At 39.6% G+C, this 27,221-nt stretch overlaps 1 protein-coding gene across 2 annotated transcripts in view; it reads right to left on the minus strand.

Annotated features, from left to right (window-relative positions):
* CTNNA2 (catenin alpha 2) overlaps positions 1-27,221 on the minus strand; it is a 1,196,494-nt gene that overhangs the window by 689,712 nt on the left and 479,561 nt on the right. The window lies entirely within an intron of this gene.

A 27,221-nucleotide genomic window follows, 5' to 3' on the forward strand; every position in this document is an offset into this window, starting at 1 on the left:
CTCTGGATATTTTATTTAAAAGGAACCATATAAGATATGACCTTTTGTGTCCAATTTCTTTCACTTAGCATAATGTTTTACAGGTCCATCCACATTGTAGCATATACCAGTTCTCCATTCCTTTTTAATGGCTAAGTAATATTCTACTGCATACATATACCATAATTTATTTATCCACTCATGTGCCAATAGACATTTGGGTTGTTTCTACCTTTTGGCTACTATGAATTTTGCTGCTAAGAACATGTGTGTGCACGTGTTTGTCTGAGTACCCGTTTTCAGTTCTTGGGGTATATACCTAGAAGTGGAATTACTGAGTCATACAGCAATTCTGCATTTAACTTTCAAGGTAACTCTGTTGTTTTAAGAGAGATTGTTACTATGGGATAAACTAGTTCATCTTGATTGATCCACCATGGTACGGCATTGGGATTTTACTCTGTAGGTTTTGGTTGGAAAAATGATATGCTAGTATATAAATTTGTTAAAGGTCATGCTAGCTCCTATTTGAAGAATTGACCACTATGAGGCAAGAGAGGAAGCAGAAAGACCAGTGAGAAGTTCTTGCAGAACTTTAGTGGGTGACACAGTTGGTACTGGTAAGTATGATAAGACAGGAATATTTTGAAGGAAGAGTCTGTAGGACCTACAGATGGACTGGATGTAAGGAATAAGGCAAAGGGAGATACGCAGGACTTGTAGGTTTGGTGCCTGGGCAACTGGATGGTGCATGTACTGAGATGGGGAGAATCAGGGCAGGACAGGTTGAGAGGAAGCAGGCTTGAGTAGAGAGAACAGTGATTCAGTTTAGACATGTAAAGTTTGAGCTGCCTATCTAAACTGGTCTAAACCGCCTCGTGGGTCGCCAGCCGCCATATTGCTCGGCCATCAACTTGCTCGTTAAAAGGGTTCTCGAGACTGTCTCTTCCTTCTCTAAGTTAAACAAAGATTTCTATCAATTTGCCACAAAGAAACTTTAAAAGTATTCAAGGAGAGGCATTGTTATGACTCTGACTTTCCCAAAAATATAATACTAGCAGAGAACAAGTATAATGTAGTAGTTAGCAAGACCGTTTAATGCAGAAGTATCGGTCAAGCAGGAGCTTGGTTTATCATGTTCACAGTTATATTTCTTAGCATCTGGCACAGTTGCTGGTGCTTAATAAATGTTTGTTGACTGAATAAATGTGACCTTATTTAAAAGTTAAAAAAAAATGATCTCAAATATGCAGTCAACAGACACAAAAATGCAGTCAACAGACTGCAGTTAACAGACACACACAAATCTCAAATATGCAGTCAACAGACACACACATACATACACACACACACACACACACACACACACACTCTCTGGAGCTAGAGATCTCAAATATGCAGTCAACAGACACACACACACACACACACACACACACACACACACACACTGGAGCTCAAGGGAGAAATCAGGGATGTAGTTATAAAGTTGAGAGTAATAAAGTGAATTTCCAAGGAATGAGTATAGAGGGAATAGAGTCTGGGTACTCCACAATTTAGAAGTCAGAAGAAGAAGAAGCTCCAGGAAAGTGATGCTGGAAGGAATGCTTGGTATGGTAGGGAAAAAAATACAGAAGAGTGTGGTGTTAAGGGGGAGAGGGTTAAGGCAAGTTAATTAGTTTCCATAAAGGCATAGTAGTCCCCTGGCTTGAAAAATCACAGAGATAAAAGTCAAAAAGATATGACATGCAGATTTGGCAAGATGGAGGTCATCAATGCTTTGAAAAGAGCAATTTTCATGGAATTGCAAGTACTAAAATAATTTTGATTTCTTTCTCCCTTCCTTTCCTTCTTTTCTTCCTTCTTTCTTTCTTTCCTTCCTTCCATGAACACAGGTATGTTATTTTCCTGGGGGCTGTTAGAGTCAATGATGTAGGTGTAGAAATTCCAATTAAACTATGTATATAAAATACAAGTATAGAGAACATAACCACCAAGTACTAGCCAAATAAATAAATACCAGTCTAAAGGAGAAAATAAAATACATGCCCTTTTGAACATGGCCCCAAATCTCAATAAATTATTTGAAAATAACTCACCATAGAAAAACTAATAGATTACTAATGCCTCTTTGGATATGAATGACAACAAATGTGCCTAGAATTTCATTGGCAGGAAAAATAATATATGTGTTTATGATCCCATTACCTATATCCACCAATTCTTTTAGTTTTAGATGTTCTGAGACACCAATATCCTCATTGTTAAAACTATTATAAGTCAGTTTTAATAGACAGCATGTATTAGGAACACCTACCATAAATGACTCAATAGTTAAAGCATTATTTATGACTATAAAATCATGTTCAATATGTCAAATCCGTATGGTAGAGTTCAGAAAAAATATTGATTTGAAATTGTGGAAAATGTTTTAGACATTTAAACTAATCATGAGAGAATTTTGACCCACATAGCTCAGGTAACATTCCCAAGGGAATTCTGATTATTTCAAAATTTTGTAGTGTAGCACATGCCAAGCCATGCTAAATATCACGCATCCTGGCAGAAAAAGGTTGCATTTCACATCCAGTGTCATTCAGCTTGAGCTCTCTTTTAGCTGGTGCCCTCCTACGACGCGTTACAGGGAGTGCTTGTCACTTACATGCCATAAAATCATGAACAGACAGGCAAGTGAAAACGACTCCTCAAAGAGTGACTTGAACAGAGAAAATAAATTCTTGGAATTAACAATGCTTCGATATGCCATTCAAGCTCAGGGATTTCATTCTGCCAATTTCTAAAAAATCATACTAAAAGGGAGTTGTATATACAGTCAAGTACCCCCTGCCACTTAGTGTGGCTTGCTGAGGTCAAATGTTGTCATCCCGCCCATATGTAGCTTGAGTTAGAACATGTCATTTATTTTAGATTAGAGGGGCTGGGAAAAAGAGCTCCTCCGGTCATCCCATAGGTTTCACACATCTAATTCTCACCTTTTCGGAGACTTGTTAGGTAAAATGAAGAGGAGAGATGAGGTTGGTGAGGATGGGAGGAATGAGGGATAGCCCAGGGTGAACAAGATGATCTTGTACCAAATAAGTCTGCATAACAATGCTATTTGTAGTCATCTCCATATTTCCCCAGTAACTTTCATAGTTTGTCCAAATGCATCATCTGGAGAATCACCTTAACTCTCTCAAATGTATTCTTTAGTAGAAAGCATGGTATAAGTCACATCTTTCATAAACCAGAACCTATTAACATTAGGATTATTAGAGCAAAAGAAAGATTTTGATGACATTTTCGAAAGAAAAACTTTGTAAAAGAATTTTCTTTTTCCTCATGAGTTGGTAAAAGAGGAAAAGTAATATATTTTGCTGGATACGTTTTTTCAAACCTAAATTTGAATGTTGGTTCTGCCATGAATGAATTTAAGCAATAATGTGAAGATCGTGGGTAAAGGCCTTAAATTCTATGAGCCTTAAATGTCTCATCTGAAAAATGAGACAATGTCCACATATCAGGGTCATTGTATGAATTAGATGAAATGACTGTGAAGATCCTGGCTCATGGCAGAGGTTCAGGACACATTAATTTCCTCCCTCCTTCCATAAAATCAAACTGATTTGACAGAGAAAAGAACAGAAGATAAGGAAAAATCATGAGGTGGGATTTCTGAATGAATCCACCTGCCCTGCAGGTATTCTGGGCTACGTTCTGTCTGCAGAGCGTACAGACTTATAACTGATGGCCCCTGGAACACCCAAGGGTATTTTTCACTGGTTTGATGCTAAATTCTACTTCATTCAAAGGCTGATCCCTACCTTTCTGGAATCACCAGCAATAACAAAGGTTTAGGTAGGCACAGCTCTACACAGATGCAGAAATAGAAACACCGCTAAACATCAGTCAGGAAGATAAGCAATCAAATTTCCAACAGTCCACTAGGCAGGGGTTGGCTGTGCTTTGTTACATCATTTAGATCATTTCTACGGACAAAGGTAAGATGCATTAGCACTGAATCATAAGGGAAATGGGAATTTTGTGGCAAGAAAATTATTTAGCCCACTGTTTTGGGGGGATAAGGTGGATAGGCTGGCCCCTGTGGAACGTGCCCTGTGGTCCACATGACAGCCGTGGCTATTTCTCCTGGCAACAAAGACAGTACTGCTCAATGGCCATTAAAGTGACCTTCTCAGGTAAGAGTGACAAATAGCAGTTGGGTTCCTACTAGCATTGACAACGGTGACTAACTGACAGTCTGACAGTGGCTGTCAGGAATTTGGTGCTGGGGTGCATTCCATGGTTTGATTAAAAAAAAAAAATCTGTAATCAATTAGTGATGTCTGGCAGGGCCCCTAAAATGGAATGGGGCAGCACAAGCACATCACATATGTCCTCCCTGGTTTAGGGCCCTTACTGTGCAAGGGCTGACCTAGACTGTGGTCCTGGAATTAGCTCTCCATCAGCAGCATCCCAGCCTGATGAGAGAATGGACAGCGCTGGGCTGCTGAATGTGGACATGTCCCCACTTCACTGACACAAGGATGGCAGTCACACAATAGAAATGAGCACATATATGCTTTAGGAGAAATGTGGGACTGTGGGACACTTTGTTTCCAAAATTAAATGGGAAATTGTCAGACATTCATTTAGAACACAAGCTTCCAGGCACTATGTGAAATATAAAATCTGTGCAACACTGATTCATTGCAAGAGCAGTCAAAGCTCTACAGCCAGGCCCATGTGCACCAGCAGCACGAGCTGCAACCACATCCGTCAGACCATGTGAGGGGCCCACCAACTGCAACTCAGCCACTCTGAGACCCGCCTCCTTGCCAGCACAGCTGGGTTTCAACTGTGCTGGGGGTTAATAAAGCATTTAATAAGCAACATGAAACGCCTAAAACAAAGCAAAACTGAACAACCGAGCCTCTGGTTATTAACCAATTAATGCACCTTGGTTTTTGACAAATAGAAAAAAAAAATGACAGAAAATGTAGACAGTTTCAATCCAGACTCCAAAAAATAAAAGAGTAAAGATGCACCTTTGGAAGAAAGGTATTTGTCTAGGGTATGGCTTTGATCTTGTGGCTTCAGAATTGCCCATTTTTTGACAGAAACAGACCAAAAGCTCATTACTGTGAGTTTATGTCCCAGCACTCACAGGTACCTTTATATTATAGCTACTGAGGCTCCAGGTCACATGGCTGGACTAATTAAGAAGTTTGCTAGCTGACTGGGGTCCTCTCATTTTAATCCCTTCAACGTCAACCCACAAGAATGCAAACAGGGAAGCTTTAAGGTAGACCCTGTCCGCCTATTCCCCGATTTGCATATTGTTCTCAAACCCTTGCCATTGAAATCAGAAACCTCACTTTGCCTGGTGGGTCACTGAGCTCTTTTCCAGAATGGCCCTCTGTGATGCTTGAGTGTTGATGGGGAAGCCATGCCTCAGGCACTGAGGGATATAGTGCTTGGAGCTGTGAATGGCAGGGCTGGGGCTAGAGAGAGATAAAGGTAGCATGAACTGATGGTTCACACGTCAAGAGTTTGCACAGGTAAGTGTCCAGCACAGAGTAGAAGCCTAGGAAATTCTAGTCTGACACAGACTAGCACAGTGTACTATGATGAGCCTACAGCTCCCCATCTTTTTTTTTTAAAGCTCACTATTTTAGAGATAATATATCTTGAGATTTGCAAACAGAAATTCTTATTTTCCTATTCTACTCTTTACTCTGTAATCAAATATACCCACAACTTAATTCAAACGAGGAAAAATCTAAATTCTATCAATGAGGTTTTAGGCCTACATCTTAGCTTGTTATTATCTCTAGATCTGATGTATGAAATCAAAGAAAATAAAAATGTCATCTAAAAATGTTTATGCTTATATTTGTTTTAGTCACAATTTGAACAATTCAGTGCATTTAAATTATAAAAACCCTCATTCTCCAGTGTAAATGAGAAGAAAATAAATTGATGTTTGTCATTTAAAAAAAACAGGCATGGTGTTGATTTTCCATTTCTAAAGATCCTCCTTTTGAGGCCACCCTGGCTATGTAAAGGTCACTGCATCACCCAGTGATGACTGAATTGGGAGCTCCTGCAAATACATGCTTGTCCTTCAGCGCTCAGCAGGCTGTAATTCACCCTCATGGGCCAATGAAATGATTTATACTGCTTAAGGTTCAAAGCCAAGTCCCCTTGCTTATCACTCCAGTCAAACAATTTCACTTCTATCAGTTGGTAGTTGTACTTCAGATTTTATGGATCCAATGGGTCTAGTGAAATTTTATTACCCTGCAATACAACAAGAAGAAAAAAGCTCTGGGGAAAAAAATCAATATAATGTTTAAGGTCTTTGTTACCTTTATAACCTCCAGTGTTCTTTTACATATAAACTAATAAATCAACCTTTTAAGGGAAGTTGCATTCCTCAATGCTTGCTCAATATGAGGTGTTAAGTCTGATCATAAAAACGGTCAAGAAGTAGCTAATGGTTTTGCTACCTGAACAAGCACAGTTAAAGTTGAATCAATCACAGGACAAGGATATTGTTTGCAGGTGTTTTCTCCTTGTTAGCACATGGTAATCAGTTGTTACCAGATGAAGGTAGCCACTTAAAAAAAGTAGAGGGCTTTCATACGCAATATTGTGTTTGTCTGAATTTGCACATGCATGGAAATTAGATTAAACATTTCAACCATCAAATTCCTTACTAGTGGCCACTTCTCAATTGCATGAGATGTACTCATGGTAACTTTACAGTTGAATCAGAAGAATTACAAGACAATCTTTCCCGCAACCTTCAAGAGAATGGCTTTTTCTTATGTCAGGATCTTGTATATATGACTTTAGTAGATTTTCCCTAATGGAATTTAAGAAGTAGATATGAAGATGCTAAATATTAGAATAAAGCTAAAATGAAGTTCTACTCATCTCGGTAATGAATATACCTTTTCTCATAAATGTCTTTGTCCTGGGACACACTGAGGACTGGTAAACTAAATTCAGAATCTTTTCAGCATGAATTAACATCATGTAGCCAATTTGAATATTCTGCATTAAACTAAATTAAATGAGAAACAGGTTTGGGGGAGCAGTTCATCTATTTATCACGAACAGAACTCTATGGCTTGCCATATAACATGGTAAGTACCATTCAGCAGCTGAAACAAATTGATAGGGATCCCATTCCAACCAAGTGCCTAGAAGAAAATACTACAAGGCTTTCTCTGCAAGGAGAAAATATGACACAGAAAAGAGCAAACCTCACTGCTCTTCCTCGTGTAAATGGCTTAGAAGGGGCCACAAGACCACTAATGTCCAAAGCGAAGGAGCACAGCCAAGTCAAGGGTTATTCCCATTGCGCTATTAACAAGGTAGCTAATTGTTTGCTTGATGGCCATTAATAAATGGAGTTATTCCTGCAAGTTCCTAAAGGATAGACCCTTTCAGGAGCCCTGCATTTCCACTCAGAGGCCAGGCATAAAGAGCGCCTTAATACAAGTCCATTTTAACCATTGAAATGGAAGGTGTAAAAGAACAATTACATCATGTCAAGGATTCCTTTACCTCCTTATGTGGATTATCAGCTCGGTCATAATGATGAGATTGGTATTTTGAATTTTTAAATTTTCTCAATTGCATTGCAAATTTCTCACCAGCCTATTTTGTTACTAATTTTTGATAGAATTACTGAAGTAGTAGATGGGGCAGGGAGAGGATACTTTCTCTAAGTATCCTTCTAATTAAAAAAAAAAAATGTTATTTAAAAACTCTCTCCTGATTGTCTAGAAGATAAGATAGATGAATAGCAGCTAGATGATGATACCGTTGGGTAGGGTCACAAATGGTGCTGATTAACATCTAAGCGTTAAATGGGAGAAAAATACCAAACGTCAAATCTCTGGATTTTCATCAAGGTCCTGACATCAGTATCTACATTAGCAACATGGTTACCATGCAGAACACATTTGTGAGTGAATGAATCTTACACAGAAAACCAACACACGAGATGATGACAACATGACTGAAGATATTCTCAACATCCTGGAATGATGAGAAGAAAAGGAAAAACAAATGAGATCAACGTTCCACACAAACTGAATTCATTTTCTCGTGCACTATAACAAATTACCATAAAGGTAAACAACCAAAATTTATTATCTTACTGTCCGTAGACCAAAAGTTTGACAAAGGTCTCACTGGACTAAAATTAAGGCATCAGCAGGACATCATTTCTTTCTGGAGGCTCCAGAGGAAAATCCATTTCTTTGCCTTTTCCAGCTTCTAGAGGCCTCCCATATCCCTTGGCTCCCAGCCCCCGTCTTCCATCGTCACAGTCAGTGACAGCAAGTTGAGTTCCCAGGTCACATCACTCTGACCTCCTCTTCTGACCCCTCATTCAGTTTTTTTTTTTTTTTTTTTTTTTTTTTTTTTGCGGTACACGGGCCTCTCACTTTCGTGGCCTCTCCCATTGTGGAGCACAGGCTCTGGACACTCAGGCTCAGCAGCCATGGCTCACGGGCCCAGCCGCTCCGCGGCATGTGGGATCCTCCCGGACCGGGGCACGAACCCGCGTCCCCTGCATCGGCAGGCGGACTCTCCACGACTGCGCCACCAGGGAAGCCCCCTCATTCAGTTTTGAAGACTCTCATGATTACATTGAGATGATTACATTACATGATTACATTACAATCTCCCCATCTCAAGGTCCTTAGTTAAATCACATCTGTAAAGTCCCTTGTAACATGTAAGGTGACATATTCACAGGCTCCAGGGATTCGCATATGGACCTCTTTGGGGGAGTCATTATTCTCCCTAACACACAAGGTTAAAAAAGAAAAAAAAAAGCTGCAGAATAAAGGTTGGCGGAAAAGAGAAAAGAAGAAAATGTTAGTGGAAAATGAACAAACAAGGTTAGCTCCAGTGTGGTGAGATGTCACCTGTAATATTAAGTTCTGATCATTACAGTGAAATAGGCACAATCTTGAACAGAAATGTGTTCAAGAGTGACCAAAAGCGAGGGGAAACTTACTACTAAGTCATGTGATTAACATTTGAAGCAATTCAGACTGATTAACGCAGAGAAGGGAAGGCCTGGGTTCAAATGCCACTGTTTTCCAGGATCTAAAGAGCTGTCAGAAATTATATTTACTCCTTAACATGAGGGAACAGGTCTTGATTGCCAGAATTTAGTACCAAACAAATTTAAGCTAAAGATAATAACAAAGCCAAATGAAAAAGGAATGGGTAGTTTGGGGCAATAAAATTGAAAACAAACTTTGCACTACTCATTAGAATGAATAAAATGCTTTAATTTCATACATTATTTCATTTGAACTTCTCAACAGATCTAGGACAGGTACTTGTCAGAAACAAGAAATCCAATGCAGGTGGTACAAGACACTTTAATAGGGGAATGGCTCACAGAGAGTCAAGAGCAGGGTTAAGGGAACTAACAGGGAATATTGAGATTCACAGAGATTGCAATAGCAAGAAGGGGAAATTTCTGGAACCCCTAGGCCTGAAGAAGCAAGGCAAGAACTGACTCTACAAGGGCTGGTGAGATCCAGAGCTGTTAATAAGAGACCAGGAAGCTGTCGCCAAGGAAGGATGCAGATACAGCAGGCAGCCCAGAGCAGTCAGAGAAGAGTAAAGCAGTACCTGTCCTCTCTCCTTGGGCCTTGCCTCCACCTGCTGTTGGTGAGTTCCATTGGCCCAGCCAAACAGGACCCTGGCAGGCAAGGGGACAAGGAAGATGCTTTCTGAAGGGCCAGGCTTCAAGGGCACAACGTAGAACAGGTAACTGTAGAGAATGGATAGGGTACGCAGGAAAATGGAGAATGACCACCATAGCACTACTCCATTTCTTTTACAGATGAAGATATCAGGACTTAGGCTAAATAACTTCCTCAAGGTCTCCCAGTAGAAGTCATATTGCAGAGCCAGAACTCAAATCTGTCCTTGGAATCATCAAATGCTAAGCATTCCCCACGACAGTGCGCTGCCTGCTTCTCAGGGGCTTTCTATCACTGGAAGTTTGGGAGGATGAGCTGAAGATGTTGAAAGGGGATTCTTATTTGTGACGAGGGTTTGGATGAGATTCTGCAACTTTTCTATATGGAATTTTCTTTTCTTTTTTAAAAATTTTTATTGGAGTATAGTTGATTTACAATGTTCTGTTAGTTTCAGGTGTACAGCAAGTAAATCAGTTATACATATACATATATCCACTCTTTTTTAGATTCTTTTCCCATATAGGTCATTACAGAGTACTGAGGAGAGTCCCCTGTGCTATACAGTAGGTCCTTATTAGTTATCTATTTTATTTATAGTAGTGTGTATATGTCAAGCCCAATCTCCCAATATGTGGAATTTTCTGATTCTGTTTCCAAACTCATCATCTTTCACAGTATCTACCTGATTTTTCATTTCCTTTCAAATCTGACTGCCTTAAATAGCTTTAAACACTTCAGAAAACACGTGTACCCATGATAAATGAAAACTAGTCAAGACTCTGCAGACTCTGGATAAGGCAACACATAAGACACTCATTCTGTCCCTGTAATACCTATCTTTATCAGTCTGCCCTTCCATCCATTAGAGTGGTCAGGGAGTATTCCAAGGTATGCATTGAAATGAGATGACATGAGACTTCCAAGATAGGTTTGATGGTTGAAAAAAAGGGGGTTGACAAATGCTTTACCATTTTAAAAGTCGTACTGTTAATGAATTTTATGTTCATTAATCAATCTCTAGAAGTTGGAAATAATTTCAAAATAAACAGCCTTTCCTGTCCCTTTTGCCCAAACCTTCAAATAAAGGAGTACTTTATGTTACATAAGGTATGGCTCTTAAAAAATTGCATGAAAGTACTTTCCCCTTCTCCAAGTGCATTTTCCCATCACTTTCAATATATAATTATAGTGTTTTGTCTTTAAACATAAATATAGCCCCAAGGTATCAGAAGATCACTGTTATAATAGCACAAATTCATAATTATTCTGCAAAAGAAAAACATTTTGTGTGAGACTAAAATATAAGTGATGAAAGATAAATGCAAACTAATTGATTAGAGCAGAAGCAACATTTCAAGCAAAATCTTCTGGAGTCTCAGTGCATATTAAAAGTCAAGTTCTCCAGATGAGTAGGAATGGGGGGAACAGAGAGTCACCTGTTCAATCTTTCACTGGCCCCTTGTGACAGCTTGTGAGGTTCCTTTGCTTCACAGGTTGAAACCAGTATGCCTGGGTTTTATATTTGGTCACTAGCACAAATCCATGTAGCAATTTGTGTGTAAATAGGAATTGTATATGTCCTATTATCTTGGCAAACTGGTGAGAGGGTCTCTCTAAGAACATGTGATCCAAAGGGGAAAGGGCATCTTTTTTCATTTCCCAGCAGAAGCCTGGTGTGCCGGCATCATCCCAAGACCTCTACTCCCGCAGATGCCTGTCAAGAGATGGTGATGGATGGCCTGTGGTCTCAGTGACTCCTAGCAGAGGGCGGGTGGTTCCTGTGAGCACAGCCTTGTGTGTGAGCTCATGAGATGGCCCCTGGGAACTCCAGAAATGTTTGCAGGCATATTGCGGGGAGTTGAAACACTGAGTGAGCAGGTGAGGGCCAGAATCAGCTGCATTTCAATTGTTCCTATTACTGTAGCCTTCTCTACCCTCTGACTGGTGGAATCAGGATACAGGCATCTCAAAGCACATTGGACTGAATGAAAGGTCATTTCCTCCTTCTCTCTCCTCCTTCTCTTTCCTAGAACGCTACAAAAGCAAAGCATGAAACTTTTCTCGGTTGTTCTCACTGTATTTGGATTCTAAAGCTTAACATATGGAAGTTTATTTTTAAGGCATTTTTCTTAAGTTTATTTTTTAAACTTGATTATATTCAGGGAAAAGAGATCTTGAATCACAATAGAGGGAAAGTAGAAAAATCAGGGAGGGGTGCATTTATGGGGTTGATGAGATCTACACACATGGTCCCTACCTTGCAAAACCTGCCACAGTGAAACCTCTCAAATATACACATGGAAATGGGTGCTTTAAACTGATGCTCTAAGATTAAAGGCAACTTTTACTTTGGAATGAAATGATGTCCAAGAAATTATGACTAATATAGGTTTGAGGGAGCATTCCTGGAAACAACTGGATATCATTTTTATTTTCATTTGCAGAGAAGGGCATTTTCTTCTGAAGTGGATATACCAATTCTGAAACAGTAGATTTCAGGTTAAATGTATAGAAAATGTTCACTCTCTTGAATCGTGTATGTTCCCTAAATAACAAAGAGAGTGAATAGAGAAAACCCACAGGTTCAAATCAAAAGAAGATGGTTGAAAACCTGGCTCATTCTTTGCATAATCATCACAGACCTTTACTCTTTAGACACTTACACTCAGAATTTATGAGACAAGTATGCAAAATGTAGTTGATCCCAAAGATTTTTGTTGTTATTGTTGTTCCATTTCTATTGCCTCTTGAACCTTGCAGTGAAATAACACATGAAGGTAAAGTTTACTGAGTCTAATTATGCTCTTTGAAAAGACTAAATAATTTGTGTAGCAGGAAATGCTGAGTAACAATTAGGTGAGGTTAATGGCTTTACAAATAAGACCTTTCTCTGACAGCTATATCTGTGATATATAAGAGTGAAAGAGAAGGATGCTGGGAGTGAATCAAGAAGAGAATGGATTTGAGATCAGTAGTCCAGAGTGAAATAGCTGAATTCATCTCTTTTTAATCATGGGACTGAGGTAAGTCATGTTCCTTTTCTGGCTCAATTATACACTGGTACATACTCTGCTACTTCATAAGATTCTGAAAGCATGAGAATATAAAACATATGATACTGGACCTCATTTTAACTACCTGAATCAAAATTAATGAAGAAGCATTGAACTAGTATTCAAAGTTGAAATAATACTAGGTAAAACGTGCTTTGACCATTCCATTCATGCCAAACAACCCATTCATCACAGCAACCCAAAGAATTTACTTCTATTATTTTCTCATTTTACAGATGAGGTATCTGAGGCCAAGTTCACACAGCAAGCAGGTAGAGCAGCCACCATCCAGAAGAAGCCATCAGATCCCAGGACCCACACTCCTACCCGATAACTGACTGCCCTGTGTGTCAGCTGCACTTCCCCAGATGATCTACAAAGTACTGATGTGAAGGTGAAGTGTCAGCAGCATCCTCTGTCTGGGCTTTCCTTGCTGATACGGAAGGAAGTAAAGAGTGGTGAAAACCCAGAGCAGGTAGTTTGGGATAAGAGGGGAGGAGTCAAAGAAAACTGACTGCTGCTTCATGACGACAGGGTCGGGAACTCCAAGGCACAAACCGTCATATTTATCTTTGTGTCTCTCTTGTCTGCAATTACGCAAAGGCAGAATGTTCAGTTCATATTATTGGAGGGAAAATTATGCTAATTATTTTCAGTCAAGGTGCAGAGAGGGAAATGGTTTCAGGGAGAGGCACTGAGTGTAAGAGTGAAAAGTGGGAGCCTTCTTTCTTGGTCGAGGATGAGGATAATAAGCTCGTGAGGACGGTGGCATTTGAGAAGGGCTTTGAAGGACAGGAAGGACAGAAGTGGGCACTAAATGTCAGCAGAAGGGCCCAGCATGCCTAAAATCCAAATGTTGTCTTATATTAACAGAAACTCTGATGAAAAGGGGCATCTTCATTTCTTAGGGCTTTAACGTCACAGGGCTACATCCTGAGTCATCACAAAAAAAATCTTACCATCATCAGAAAGGCTTTTTCAAGGATTTCAGCTCTTCATGAGTAGGCAGTAGAAATGATACAAATCAACATAGCTTCAAACACACTCTAAAGCAGGAACCAGCAAACTGTCTCTGTACAGGACCAGACGATAAACACTTTAATCTTTGTGGAACATACAGTCTCTGTTGCTACTACTCAACCCTGCCCTTGCAATGAGAAAGCAGCCATAGATAATATATACAATTTCATTTGCAAAATCACATGCTGGGCCATAGTTTACTGCCTGGGTTCTCAAGTTTCATATGATAAGAAGCACCACAAACTACCAGTCCTCAGGACACTTCCAGAGTAGTGTTCAGTTTTTCTCTTGTAAGAGTGTTTTATCTTTTGTTTCTGGCTAGAAAAATCAAGTCAACGCAAAAATGTCTTTCATAAAACTTTTTACCTCATTTTTAAAATAACAGTTTTATTGAGATATAACTTATATAATATAAAATCAACTTCTTTAAAGTGTCCAGTTCAGTGTTTTTTTTGTATTTTCACAGAGTTGTGCAACCCTCACCACTAATTTTTAGCTCCTTTTTTGACCATAATTGTTCAACAGATATTTATTGAGCATCTACTATCTGTCCATCCCAGTCGTGGTGGTGGTTGTTCTTTTGCTTTGCTTTGTTTGGCTTGGTTTGACTTGGCTTGACTTAGCTTGACTTGGTAGAGGGTGTGGATGGTAGATGGTGGGTAATGGGAAAATATAAGATATGACATATCTGAAGCCGTCAGCTAACATAAGAAAATAAGCAATGAGAAATCTAAATTAGGCAATGTGGAGACCACAGACACAATAACACTGCGTTTATAGAAGGGTTGGGTGCAAGGTGCTAAGGATTTGGTGCACCGACCTCGAGAGGGAACTTGGAATTGGATGTATGGCATGCAGCCTGACTAGAGTGGATTCCAGAGAAAAAGCAGAGCTATGAGCAAAGGCCTAGAGATGAGAACGGCCTGGCCTGGGAGATGAGCAGCTCTAACTGGGGACGTACTCAGAACTGCAGGTGAAATTGTACAGGGAAGGTGGCCCAGTAGCTGTAGGACCTCGGGAAACTGAGTTTAGAGAAGATGATAGATTTGGCATCAGGATCCTCAGCGGTTAAGAATCCTGAGGCTGGCATAGCACAGGGAGATCAGCTCGGTGCTTTGTGACCGCCTGGAGGGGTGGGATAGGGAGGGTGGGAGGGAGAGAGATGCAAGCGGGAAGAGATATGGGAACATATGTATATATATAACTGATTCATTTTGTTGTGAAGCAGAAACTAACACACCATTGTAAAGCAATTATACTCCAATAAAGATGTTAAAAAAAAAAAAAAAAAGAATCCTGAGGCTCCTGGGGAGGTGAAAGGTTTTATTCAAAGACTGTTTTTGGAAGATTGTCTGATAGTTGTATGTAGGATAGCCTGGATAGAGACGCTTAGAAACCTTTTGGGTACTGATTTTACCTATGAGAGTAAAGGTATTTATTGGACAGTGACTGTTAACCTTGGCTGTATGTTACAATCATCTGAGTACTTTTGAGGATAGAGCTCCAACATCTGTATTTTTTAATAAGCTCCATAGATGATTCTAACATGCGGCTAAGGACTATTATTGCAGGGGAATGGATAGGAGACTTTACGTTGTTTGTGAAATTATAGTAATAAGCATGGTTTTCTACTTCTTTTTCTGGAATACAGCCATTAATTAAATCAGATTTCCTTAAAACTTTTCTGATGGTTTGGATTTTACAGAGCAGCAAACAAAGAATGATGATTTGAAAAGCATAGGGGCTGAATACATTATATAGTGTATTCTGGCAAGCTCTTAGAATATCTCCCTAAAATTAGTCCCTAAACCCAGGCATGTTTTAGAGATTTCAAACTTTAGACCTACACATGAGACTGCTTGCTCTGAGTTGCACGTAATGCACAACCCAAACACCTGTATATGTCGGGTAAATGTTAATGTATTCTGTCAACAACAGATTACCTTACATGGCTAAATTACTCAATGCCATTATCTGCACCAGCCATCTGTAAACTTAATCTCCTCTGTGTTCTAACCTCCCCAGCGCCTGCTACACTATTTTTATTTTACATTCCTGCATAAATCTGTTAAGCTCAATATGTTACTGCAAATTCTCAAAAATCAAAGGCAATCTGCTGGCCTATAAAACACTGGTTACTGAGAATCGAAGGGTATAATATGGTAGCAGTTCAAGCAGTCAGTAAGCAATCTTTACAGGGATGGGGCTGAACCACAAACTAACTGAACCCTTTAGCGAAAGCTTGCCGTAAATCAGATATGTTCTTTCAATACACACTGCGGGCTCAAACCCATTCATGTCTTTCATATCTAATAAAAATCTGAACAGTTGGCCTGATTGGATTTTAAGTGATGCAAATTTGAAAATCAAATAGGCAAACTCCCTTTAGACTCCATTTATTTAGACCGTAATTGTAAAGAAAGACAAATTACATTTACCACACTATTGAATTCCCCAGAGATTCAATATAAAATTTACAGAAAGGGACAAATATTTGCAGGTGTGTGTTTTTTTGTTCACAATGAATGCAATTTTTTTTCTCACATAGGATGCCTTCTCCTGATGTTGCTACAGTTTCCTTGATACAACCACTAAATCATGTTTCTTTCACAAAATCTTTATTGATTAAGCAATAATGCTACCGCTGACATGTGATGTCAAGTTATATTTTAGCTGAGATTAAATTCTTCTTTACTCAGTAATTAGGAAGCATATGTTTGCTTTTTTATTTACATTTTCAGTCATATAACTAAGTCACTTGAAGAGACACCTAGGAATCTACCCTCTGAAAATATTTCTGTAAAAGTTTAGAAAAATCGATCATCCTACAATTATAGTTAATACATTAAAAAAACATCTGGCTCATAATATTCAAGTAACCACAAAAAATATGGAAAAAATTGAAAATTCAGCATGTGGAAGTCATTTTTTAGCATTATCAGGTATTTTAGAAGTTAAGGGGTCTCTTCATTCTTTTTTAATAAACCCTATTATCCTGAAATCTGAATATATACCAGTTCTGAAAGTTAAAACAGTCATCCACATAACTCATGCAAATGTTAACATTTTCCACATAAAGGGATCAGTCTGGAACTTCCTATTTCATCTGAAGTATTTTCAAATATGAAAGACGTTTACACAATTATAGAGGCAATTAACCCACCCCTATTATTCCCTTATCAAATTTAAACAAGGCCTTGGGGGACATAATATACTTGCAGCTTACAATACGAAGTATAAATGGTATCCTACTGTGACTTCAAAGGCAAAGCAGAGATTCTTTAACTGTGTGTATTGTTTCCTTCAAATGCATCTGCATTTTAAAGTTTGAGTGATACCTTCTTATTCAGATAAAAATCTCCAACTTCAATGGCTCATATTTATAAACAACTTGGTAGGGATTATCAGACTGACAGGTTAAATATGTTTACTGGTCATCCAGTATGTTCTTGAAATAGACATATGGATTGTTTACACTTGGTTACATTGCCTCCTGTTTCTCCTAATTGCCATATCTTAGCTCTCGCACATCATTATCTTCTCCTTTAACAAAACAGAAAATAACACTAAGTGACAGGCACTGTTTGCACCATTTCACTTGCGTTAATTCATTTCGTTCGCACAGCTACAAAGTCAGCATTATCATTATGTCCATATTACAGATGAATAAACCAAGTCCAGCAGCTCATACAAGGTAAGGCTGAGACTGAACCCAAGCAATCTCCCTTTGGAGTATCTATTGCTAGCCATTAGGTTATGCTGCCATCTTAATTACATGACATTCCTCTTATTCAATGTCAACACAAGACATAGCGACATTAATTTCACTAATTAGAATAACCTGTTGGGGTACTCTGGGCTTTACCAGGGGCAGACCTGAATGTACTGTGAGTATCCCTCACGCACAGCCCTCTGCTGGGGAAGATGAATGAAATGCAGGGGAGGTCACTGGACTGCGGTCCACTGGGGCCCCACACTCTTGTTAACGAAATAACTCCCTAATAGCTATGGACTTGACTACAAACTTCTCTTCCTTTTATCCATCTAACAAATATTTCTCCAGGAGACTGCAGAGACCACTGCAGGGCTCAGGCACAGCTTTCCTACAGGTGAGGGATGGGGACTCTGGGTGCCTCAGTCATCCAGGCAAGCTGTGGTCCCAATCCCCACACCATTCCCTGTTGCTGCCTTCTTGTCAAATGCCCTCCGATTTGCTACCTTCCCTTTGTACAACCTTATCAAACTGCTTCCTCAAGTCCTTAGCAAATTCTGCTTCTATCATGAAGTCCTTCTAAGCCCTTTTACCTCTTTTCCTTTTCTCCCCTCCTTTGGGACATTTATACCACCTCGTGACGCATCTCTGAGATGCTGGGTGTAGAAACCACATGGGCAGAGCCTGTACCCTCTAAAGCATTTGTACCCTTCCATCCCCAGCACTCAGCACATACCAAACACCTGATAAATACTAACTGTATTTATTTTGGTTGAAAGAAACCTACCTACACTTGAAACCAATCTAATGACTTACAAGTTCCATAACAAAGCAAATCCTAAATTTCTGTTTTATTTTTTGAGGCTATCACATTACAAAGGAGATATTGCTTTATACAAATGTCTGTTCTATCAGTGTTTCTCTGCATCATTTCAATTATAGCGTATTGTTTTTAAAACGTTAGAAAACAAGAACCCCAAAACTCCAATTTCAGAAAAACCAGGAAAATAAACCCTAGACCAAATTGGATCCTCAATCTTTCAAAACTCAACTAGTACAAAATGTGACCCATCTGTGTATAAGAGAAACCCTTCTAATCACCATCAGCGAAGGGCTTCAGGAAAAAAAGAAAACCCTCATTAAGAAGTCAGATTCTCCACTGGAATTGATGATAAATCTTTTCATGAATGACTGCAATTTATTTTAACATACCAAATATTATCCCAGAAATATGAAAGTGACCTCTGCTTATGTAGGATTTAAAATACAACAAGATAGTACTTTAAGCCTTGGATAATATAACCAATGTGGAAATATAATTTACACGTTAGAAAATCGACACTTCAGAATTCTGAGGGAAAGGGTTTCTGGTTGTTTGACTATTTATAGTTCAATTAGTCCCTTTCCCTCCAGGTCAGCAAAACATAGTACATCTTCCGTGTATGAGGGCCATTGCTGTAAATTTTCTTTCTGGTTTTCCTGCCAAAAACTAGAAGTCTGGGCCCATTGTATACTGACCCTAGAAGTGACTTTCTGAAATAAATTTCTGTCGATTCACTTCAACTCTAAGCTGCCAAAGGGCACCCTTCTTGCTGAAAGTAACAGAGTTCTTAACACAGTGTGGAGCCCACCATGGGGGTTCAGAACACAGTGTCTGGCATGTTATCAGCTTGCTGTCGGATAACACGCCTCTATCTTATAACTTCCTCTCTGAAAGGAAAAGCAAGATTAAATTATAGTGGAGGGCTGAGGGGTTCTGGCTAATTGAAGTTTTGGTGTATTTAATATTGGACTGTACCAGGGCATTTATCTTGATTTCTTTGAGATATATCTTTTGCTATGTGAATTTAAGAAAAATACTGTTTGAAAAAAAAAAATCTCTCTTGCCAAAGTAATAGAGTCAGTTTTCAGTTCAAAGTAACAGACTCATAGGTCAGGCCTCAGAGTAATTAACACAGCGAGCCAAGGATCTCCAAATATTTCTACTACTGGGAAGTGTTCTTGATCATTCCTCTCATTTGGTGTTGAATATGACATGGAGTGGCTTTTATCTCTGGCAACAGCACACGCTCGCATAGGGTGAAGTTCAGAGGCGTGGCTCTAGTTCCCATTTGGGCTTTCATTCGTAATGTGAATTTCAGCACATTAACCTCTCTGCATCTCAGTTCCCATCTGGGAGGAGAGGGCATTAGACTGGATCGATGCAGAAGGCTCTGACCATTCTGATGATGCTTGATTTTTATTCCCTTTCTGTGTCATGGATTTCCCTTTGCCTAGAATATCCTTTCCTACTTTTATACCTAACTCCGTTAAAAATCAGCCCAAACATCACCTTTCCCTATACAATTCTACCCCTAATTCCCTAGGTTTAATTTAATAGCCTTTTTTTTCCTGCTTCCATAGCAACAGGAAACATAGCTGTGTGCAGCTCTGTCCCAGTGTCCATCATACAACAGAGGCATCATTGGATCACTCGTGAGTCTGCCTGATAGAATGTCTTGACCATTGGGTTTGTGATGCCCAGCACTGTAAACGGACATACCAAGCACTCAACTAAACATCTGCTGAATAAATGAATTTCTCTAAAATCCGAGAGGGCAGAGCTTATGACTCATTTGGCTCTTCATCTCCAGGACCTAGCAGGGTACTTGGCATCTATCAGTTACTCAAAGAAATAAACTGATATAATTTAATAAACAAGTTAAGTGCTCACTGATTTGAAGTGGGAAGCTAAACTGTCATATAAAAACAAAGAGACAGAGACATGAACACATTGAATACACAAGATGCCAACTACATAGAAAAAGAACATTAAAACCTTCAAATGGAAAATTACTGGAAAGATTTACATCAAATGTTAAAAGCAGTGTTGGGTGATGAAACAATATAGCATTTTTTTTTCTACCCTGGTTAATTTTATATTTTCCAATACAGGGAGTATGTATTACTTTCAAGATTCAAATGATTTTAAGAAAACGAATACCTTTATTTTTGAGAAAAAGTGAAAGTACTAAGTGACGTCATTTGACCTTTGCTCTTCTGAGAATTGCAATATACATGCCTACAAGCAAATGTTGGTACATAAAACAGGGTGCCTTGAATAAAATGCAGTCGTGGACTGTCTTTAAAGAATACTTAAAGGCTGAATGAAACGGTCATAACAAATGCTGTCACTATGTATGGAGGGCACAGTCTGAGCCCCTTTTCTCCTTCTTTGCTTATTGAACATGACAGTTTCTTATGATTAATGCACATACATAATTTGAAGTGCTTTACTTTTCTATGCCAGAATTTTCTTCACACACTTAAGTCGTTGGTATATTTCAAATGTGGGCTCCTGGATTTCCATGTTTGGCCCTTTGTTGCAATCACTGTCAAGCTTAAGTTTCCAGGTTTCCCCTCAATTCTTCTTTGCAGTCTCTGATTTCTGCACCATGACCCAATGTTAGTAGTTCCACACTATACCAGGAGTGACCCAGTGGCCTGTGTAACCAGTTTTCAGCTTTTGAAAGCAGAAGTGGAAAGGGCAGACATCCTGTTTGAATAAACACCTTATAAGCCCAAATTCCTCTCTGAATATATGTTGGGTACTTATGACTTATTGACTAAATAAATAAAGTATTCAATTCCCTGGTTTTGCATAGTAAATGAAATACTAATCAACATTTTCATTCAGAAACACTGGCTACATCCAATAGCTTTTTTCAAGGTGTTAGGACAACGTCTGTGAATGAAGTGATTAAACTGGGTGGCATTTGAGGGTAGGGTCTGTGTTTGTCTTGTTACCAGTGGCCCTTCCTGTACCCATCCCAGTGCCTGGCAACTAAATGAGTTTCAATAAATATTGATTGAGGATGGGAGTATTTCAAAATCTCCCCTTTGTTTATGTCCCTATGAGTTGTTTCCTCTATTTTAAGCAACTTTAGGCTACAGCATTCTAATTTAGAAACAGACATATGGAAAGAAAACTGGTATATTATTAGTTAATTGGTGAATCTATTCTCAAAAATATCCAATCTTTAGGCATTCTACACCAGAATTAATATAAGCTATACAATGCATTTTATCACCTATCTTTAAGCATATTATATAGTAATTACACCAGAATTACCGATTCTTAGAATCTCCACATGCCTTGTGGCAGAGGCTACAATTTGCCTAACCAATAACCATTCTCGAGCTCTTCTTCATTTATAAAGCCCCTAGATGGTTTGCAGCAGCAGTATGCCCAGCTAAAAACATTACACCTATCTTTATTTTCAGCTTTCTTTATAGAAAGGGATGGCCAATGTGCTGCAAAAGCATTAGAGAGTGTTTTGGGGAAACTCTGAAGGGCAGGTACTGAGCTGACAAGCACTCTTTTGCTTTTCCTTCCTGGAATGAGGCTAAGATAGCTAAAGCAGGGTCTATGAGACCCTGCAGAGTACCAAGTCAGTGCAAAAAAGAGCTGAGAGATGGGAGGAGCCTGTGGCACCAACAACATCACAAAGTCATCAAGAGCATGTCTGTCACAGGATTTCTTTTTTATGCAAACTACAAATAAACATCTAACCTTCTGAAGCCATTGTCCTTTGCTCTTGTTAGCCCCTGAATGGGGTGACTTTGTTGAAGAATCCAGACTCTTTTTCAACTTCTTCCTCTGAAAAGGTGTTTTATGAGCTGTGTGTTTTGAGTGACTTCCCAAACGCCAAGCTCAATGAAACCATATGTAGGTCCATAAATGGAACTTTGTGCTCTCAATGTACAAAGTGAACCAGTCCATACGGGTTTTTCCTTTCCACACTGTGTCTCATATGATCTTCCTCCATGCAAGGATAGAATGTAGAACACAAACAGGATTTGTAGCCAGACAGATAGGGATCCTAATTAATCCCGACTCCACCACTTAGTGGGGATAATAACTGCCTCTCTGGGTTGGTGACTCAGGCAAAATGTAGCCCAGTGTATGGGAACAATATATGGTGGGCATGATCAGGTATGTTATGCCAGGACCCCTCACTTGGCATTTGTTCCCAACATCAGGGGTACTTGCCCCCTGGCAGAATCAAACCATTTTAGGATTCAGGGCTCACTGTATTCTATCTCTGCTGCTTTCAGTATTACCTTCTACAATCATGCTTTCCCTTTGGTTTTCTTTGTGAAGACTGAGAACAACCCCTTAACAAAACAAAATCTAGAATTTCACTGTGGGAGGCTTGACGGATCACCTTGCACTTGACTTGGGGTCCATGGGTCTGACGACTTAGAGCAGCACAGCCACCGACTAGATGTGAGACCTCTGGGCAAACCGCAGCCTTCCTGACTCTAGGTTTCCTGGTCTGGCAGAGTTTGGATTCAGTCTGCATGGATCTGAATCCTAGCACAGGCACTTGCCAGCCACGTGACACTGGGCAAGGCAGGGACCCTCTCCAATGCTCAACATCCTCAAATGTGGGATTCCATTGATAACAGCCCCTCATATTGTTGAGTTGATGATTACATGAGATAATTGATATAAAGAACTTATGCCTGGAACATAGGTACTAAATAAAGATGTTATGGTTGTTCTTATTACTGTTTTATTATTAATTCTAGCATGAGAAGTTGGACTGTAGGATCTCTAAGAACTTCTACAGCTCTTTTTAACAAGTACTTTTCTCTCCTTATACTACTTCCTTGGCTTAAGAATAGACACCATCCAGTACTCACCACCTGTACACCCCAAGGCATCCTTACTCAGTAGGAGTCCTACTACTTGTGGATCAATTTCATTAGTGAGATTTATGCATCATTTATTATGAGGTAGCAGTCTCAGTGTCTCAAGACAGGTCCCAGAGTGCAGTCAACCACCTGGAATAGAAGTAATGACTGCTGCTGGACTCTTCTGCACAGCCAGAGCAAAACAGGAATGGCAGAGATAGTGGCCAGGTGAGGGATTGATGTAATCTGTTCTGAGATGGTAGTAATGTGTAAGACCACACTGAAAGGCCAACTTTCAAATACAGGCTATAGGAATACAAAAGCTGTTATGGAGAAACAGGCTAACCAAATAGGGGATGTTAATTTTTGAATAATGTTGCAAAAAAAAAAAAAAAATGGGTCTAGAAGCCAAACCTGGGAACAATGCTGGGATCTGCAGGAGTCATGTAAAATGGACCTGGCAACTACCCAGTTGGTTAGAAACACAGAAGCTCAAAGCTGCTGGTCCATATATATGTCCCTCAGGAGGCTTGCTGTGGCTTCTGAAGGTCTTACGATAAGGACCACTCCTTTGGGATAAATCACTTCCAAAAATGCAAATAGGTAGCTTACGAGGAATACCCTGTAACACGCATCAAATTCACACACATTTGTTTATCTCCTCATCAAATGTCCCCTCAATGGAAGAGTTCTGAGAATAAAGCAGGGAAGCATAGATTTTGAACAAAGAAAATACAGTGAAGATGGCAGAAGAGGTGAGAAACAGGACACAGGATGTTTAAATAGGCAGGTAAGAGCAAGAGAGCTCCAAGTCCTTGTATAAATAGCCTAGACATAATTAAAATCCACTCGAAGTACATATGATCGCATATTTATAGGCACCAGACTTTTTATAGAACAGTGAGTGTGACTGTTCCAATTATTCTTAGTCCATGGGACCCCATACAAAGGTTACAATGGGAACTCTGTCAAAGGTTGGAGATTAGACCATTGAACAACCTCATTGCTACTGGAGAAAAAAATAAATAAACATTACATTGCTAGTAGGCCAGTGAAATTTGTGCAGCCATAACTGACGTTTCAACTCTTTGCAGTGTACAGAACCCTGAGTTTTAAGGCTTTCAAAGGTAGCATGCTTGTTTGGGGGATCAGCTCAAATAAAAGATGTCCTCTAATGTTGCCACTTGATGATCTTACTTTTTTGGTAATTTGCCTAAAGATCAAAGTGGCAGTGATGGGATTAGACTTCAGGGTTATCTATCTGGTTTAATGGCTCATTAATAAAGAAGTCAACCCTCTGCATGAAACACAGCTGTGTCATTCCAAGTTAATGAGCCTTCTCTGTGCATTGTCTGTCCATCCACTACTGTGTAGGTAGGAGTTTCTTTTCTTCTTTTTTTAATTTTTTATTGGAGTATAGTTGATTTACAGTGTTGTGTTAGTTTCTGGTGTACAGCAAAGTGAATCAGTTAAACATATACATATATCCACTCATGTTTTTTTAGATTCTTTTCCCATATAGGCCATTGCAGAGTATTGAGTAGAGTCCCCTGTGCTATACAGCATGTTCTTATTAGTTATCTATTTTATATATAGTAGCGTGTATATGTCAGTCCCAATCTCCCAATTTATCCCTCACCTCATCCCCAATAACCATGTTTGTCTTCTGTATCTGTGACTCTACTTCCGCTTTGTAAATAAGCTCATTTGTACCCTTTTTTCTGATTCCACATGTAAGCAATATCATAATGATATTTGTCTTTCTCTGTCTGATTTACTTAACTCAGTACAACAATCTCTAGGTCCATCCATGTTGCTGCAAATGGCATTCTTTTGTGTTTTTTTTATGGCTGAGTAATGTTCCATTGTATATATGTACCACATCTTCTTTATCTATTCCTCTGTTGATGGACATTTAGACTGCTTCCATGTCCTGGCTACTGTAGACAGTGCTGCAATGAACACTGGGGTGCATGTATCTTTTCGAATTATGTTTTTCTCCAGGTATGTGCCTAGGAGTGGCGTTGCTGGGTCACATGGTAGTTCTATTTTTAGTTTTTTAAGGAACCTCCATACTGTTCTCCATAGTAGCTGTACCAACTTACATTCCCACCAATACTGTAGGAGGGTTCCGGTTTGAGTTTCTTATCAGACTACACATTTCGTATGAAAATAACACAGGGTGTTCATTTGGGGTCTGGGGGCTCAGACATAACGAATATTTATCATACTGCTAAGATTAATAAGAGTTACCATATGCACAGAGTGTGAGATTCTTGCACACGGAGATGTGTGTGTGTTTGACACTGAGTCCTGTCTTTCAGCACTGTAGAAAGACCCCCCCCCCAGGTTGGAAATTAGTTCTCTCTTCTTTGAATATATTAGTGCTTTATCTTCACTTCTCCAATAGCAGGGTTTTATAAAACATCTCTTTTCTCCTCTAACAGACTGCAGGCAGCTTGGGGACCAATCTTTGGATGCCTTGCAAAAAGTAGCTGCTCAGTAAATGAATGAGTGCGAAAGACTCACGTAACAGTTGGCTGACCTGGGCCACTGCATGTTTCTTCAGAGTTGGAAATGGATTTTCTTGCTTTGATTCCAAACCTTGGAGCCTGGGGTCATAGCCTAGAGAGTTGTTCACTGAGCTAAACTGGGATCAACCCTGGAACGCTGGCCCAACTGGTAAGGTGCTCTAAAGAAGCATACTTGCCTTATAGACCACTTAAGCATATTAACAGAAGTCAGAGAGGAAGAAATTTTCCTCTACCCTTCTAGGTTCTTCTGGCTGGTCTAGGAATTAAGTTGACATGAGACAATTAACAGGAGATAATCAAACAAAAGTTTAATAGCATGTATACATGGGAGAGACACAGGAAAACTGAGTAACTCACCAAAATAGCCAAAACCCTCACTTTAAATGCCTTCTTCAACGAAGGATGTTGGGAGTAGTGGTCTGGGACTTCAAAAGGGATGAAAGAAATTCACATGGAGATGGAAAAGCAAATGTTTGGTAAACAAATGTTGGCTGGGTCATGCAGAGACAATGGGACATGGAGTGGATCTGATCTGTAGACCCACATTTCCCCCATGACACCTAGCCCATAATCTTTACTGATACCTCTGGTGACAGCTCTGTTCCAGAAACAGGTCCTCTATCTAAGTTCTTTTAGGTAGTTAAGGGGAAGGTCAAAGTTTCTTCCTGAGTCTTTTGAGCCTTGATTGTTTTCAGCTCGAAATAATTTGCACGCATAAGGCTCGATTTGGAATCAGATGCTACAAGTACTTCAAATATATAGATTCTACAATTCATCAGGCACTCCACATACTCAGACACAAACAAATTGGTTCTGTGCCTTGAATTTTTGTTTCAAAAAATACTAACGAGGGCTTCCCTGGTGGCGCAGTGGTTAAGAATCTGCCTGCTAATGCAGGGGACACGGGCTTGAGCCCTGGTCTGGGAGGATCCCACATGCCGTGGAGCGGCTGGGCCCATGAGCCACAACTACTGAGTCTGCACGTCTGGAGCCTGTGCTCCGCAACAAGAGAGGCCACGACAGTGAGAGGCCCGCGCACTGCAATGAAGAGTGGCCCCCGCTTGCCACAACTAGAGAAAGCCCTCGCACAGAAATGAAGACCCAACACAGCCAAAAATTTTTAAAAAAATAAAAAAATAAATAAAAGAAGGCTCAACATTTAAAAAAAAATACTAACGAAAAATAACAAATTGTATTGTTTAAGAAGTCTTATCAGCTTAGTAAAACTCCATTGATTCTGTGTTCAAAATCCTGTAATATAACTAAGAGCTCAGGCTGGGCCTCTGGTTTTCCACTGCTCCAGGTAATATGATTATGTTGGACTCCAGGGCTCTCCACCTATCAATGTCAATCTTCCTGGACTGCTCCCTGACATCCTTTATCAGTGAGAGCCTCCTGGTCTTGTATGCAAAAGCCTTACAGCACCAAAGGTTTTATTACATTAATATGTTTCTCACTAGTTCAACCTTATCTACTTATTCACCTGAGCTTTAAAACCCAA

The sequence above is a fragment of the Delphinus delphis genome, chromosome 12 (assembly GCF_949987515.2).
Source record: "Delphinus delphis chromosome 12, mDelDel1.2, whole genome shotgun sequence".
NCBI lineage: Eukaryota > Metazoa > Chordata > Mammalia > Artiodactyla > Delphinidae > Delphinus > Delphinus delphis.